The sequence below is a fragment of the Nematolebias whitei genome, chromosome 21 (genome assembly GCF_014905685.2).
Source record: "Nematolebias whitei isolate Nwh7 chromosome 21, NemWhi1, whole genome shotgun sequence".
Lineage (NCBI taxonomy): Eukaryota > Metazoa > Chordata > Actinopteri > Cyprinodontiformes > Rivulidae > Nematolebias > Nematolebias whitei.
Window position 1 is genome coordinate 6,490,560 of NC_056518.1, and position 3,059 is coordinate 6,493,618.

General features: G+C 38.7%; 1 protein-coding gene across 1 annotated transcript in view; it reads left to right on the forward strand.

Annotated features, from left to right (window-relative positions):
- LOC119427646 (phospholipase D1) overlaps nt 1-3,059 on the forward strand; it is a 47,467-nt gene that overhangs the window by 30,076 nt on the left and 14,332 nt on the right. The window lies entirely within an intron of this gene.

A 3,059-nucleotide genomic window follows, 5' to 3' on the forward strand; every position in this document is an offset into this window, starting at 1 on the left:
GTGATCACTGGTGTATGGTTCTGATCACTGGTGTATGAATGTGATCATCGGTGTATGAATGTGATCACTGGTGTGTGAATGTGATAAAGCACTGATTATTCTTTGTATTGATAGAGTATATATTAGAGTGCTGTATGAATGGGTAAATGAGGGCACAAATTGTAAAGCAAAACACTTTGAGTATCTTGATTAGATAGAAAAGAGCTGTATATAAGTACAGTCCATTTACAAAATTGAAACCATCCATCAGGAATTGTCCTTGTTGCAATCCACCGCCTCTGATTTTCTTTCATATAACCCCACTACGGTACCTATCTCCAGTTTTCAACTCCCTTCTCTGTCAAAAGTTTGTAGTCTCATCTCTAAATCCAAATTGTCTACCTGTCAGCTTGATTCACTTCCTACACACTTAGTTAAAGCCTGTCTACCTTTTATATCTACTCTAATAACTAAGATTATTCATTTATCTCTCTCTTCTGGTTTTGTCCCACCATCACTCAAAACTGCTGCAATATCTCCAATTCTTAAAAATACAGGTGCTGATCCAAATGACTTGAATAAATTTAGACCAATTTCTAACCTACCCTTTATTTCCAAAATACTTGAAAAAACAATTGCAGCCCAGGTTCACAATCATCTTTTTGATAATAATCTGTTTGAAGAACTTCAGTCAGGTTTCCGCCCCCTCCACAGCACCGAGACAGCTTTGATTAAAATCACCAATGACCTCCTGGTTGCTGCCGACTCTGGACTTTTAACTTTTCTTGTTCTCTTTGACCTGAGTGCAGCATTTGATACCATTTCACACAATATTCTTCTCAATAGATTACATTCCATTGGTTTTTCTGGCATTGCTATAAATTGGTTTCAATCTTATCTCTCTGACCGTCAGCACTTTGTCCAACTCAAGAACTTCAAGTCACAGTCCTCCACAGTTACTTCAGGTGTACCGCAGGGTTCTGTTCTTGGTCCTCTCCTGTTTATCGTTTATCTTCTTCCACTTGGCCTTATCTTTAAAAAAATTGGTATTAATTTTCACTGCTATGCGGATGACACCCAGCTCTACTTCTCCACCAAGCCCAACACCACCCTTCCACCATCCTTTCTTTCAGGCTGCCTCTGTGAAATCAAATTATGGTTTAATAAGAACTTTCTTAAACTGAACTCAAATAAAACAGAATTCCTCCTTGTTGGCACCAAGTCTACCTTATCCAAATGTAATATGTTCACAATTAAAGTTGATGATTCCACAGTTTCTCCCTCCCCTACAGCTAAGAGTCTGGGTGTCATCCTTGATAGCACATTATCTTTTGAATCTTATGTCAATGACATTACTCGATCTGCATATATTCATCTTCGAAACATCAACCGTCTCTGTTCATTTCTTACCCCCACCAGCACAACTATCCTTATCAATGTTCCAGTCACCTCTCGATTAGTCAACTGTAACTCCCTCCTCTCAGATCTTCCTCTCAAAATCATCCATAATCTTGTAAGCTTGTTCAAAACACAGCTGCCCGGATGATCACTAGAACTACGTCGAAGGAACACATCACCCCTATCCTTAAAGATCTTCACTGGTTACCCATAAAATATCGCATCGACTTTAAGATTCTCCTCCTCACTTTCAAAGCTCTCCATAACTTGGCACCTCTGTACCTCACTGATCTTCGTTGCTATTACACACCTGCCCGAAGTCTTCGCTCCTCCCTATCCATCCCTCTTGCAATACCTCCTGCCTGCTTAACAACCATGGGATCCAGAGCTTTCTCCCGCAAAGCCCCTCGTCTCTGGAACTCTCTTCCACAGCACATCTGTAATTCTGACTCTCTGCCCTCATTTAAATCTAACCTTAAAACTCATTTTTTCATACTTGCTTATTCTGTTTAATGTCATTATGTATTTTATCATTATTAGCATTTGATTTTATTGATATCTGTATTTTATTGTTTTATTGTTTTTTTATCTTTGTATTTCTTGTTCGGTGACCTTGAGTGTTTTAAAAGGTGCCTTCAAATAAAATGAATTATTATTATTATTATTATTATTACCATTAATCATTTACTACCCCCCCCCCCCCAATGCATACAGAAAAATGTTGACTTTCAAACAACTTAAAAAATATATAAATAAATCTGAGACATAACACTCATGTGTTTACATGGATATTGTATGTAAGTAAAGTTATTGTCACTCCACACTTGTACACATCTCAAAATTGTTTAAAAAGTACAGATATTTATGATAAACTGATTTTCACAGAGACTTTGTGAGTTTTGGGGAAAAAAAAAGTTAAACGGATACATTTATCTTTCTTATAATATGGGGCTTACAAATATTTGTATTTCAGTGTTATTATTTTTGAATTATAAGAACTAAAGCAGCAGACACATGAGTCTCACAGAGACACTCAAACAGGCTGCTCGTGCTTCCGCAGCAGCGCTGTCTCTTGAGTACCAAAAGTTTGGTTACATGCACCAGTTGGACATATCTGTACAATGGTGACGACACTACAAACATTTAGTTAAATTCAAAGTAATATTTTAGATACAAGATTTATGGGGAGGTTGGTGCGGTGTGGGATGTCTGTCATCGAGAACAGCATCATTGGCAGCTGTGCACATACGTGGTTTGTTTGCAGTGTGTATCTGCACTGAGCACTCTGGGGTGGAGAGGGACTCCCAGCTGAATCACTGCTCGTTCATTTGAGAAAAACGTAGATGAGATGTGTCAGTATTTGCTATACGGGGGGAAATAACAACATGTCGGTCATACAGGGCATATAAAAAAAATTGTCTCGTTTGTCTCTATGTGGCCCTATGATGGACTGGAGACCTGTCCAGGGTGTCCCTCACCTCTCACCCAGTGACTGCTGACTATAGGCACCAGTGGCCCCTGCAACCCAAAAAGGAAAAAGGGGGTAAAGATAATGGATGGATGGATGGATGGATGGATGGATGGATGGATGGATGGATGGATGGATTGATGGATTGATGGATTGATGGATTGATGGATTGATTGATTGATTGATTGATTGATTGATTGATTGATTGATTGAT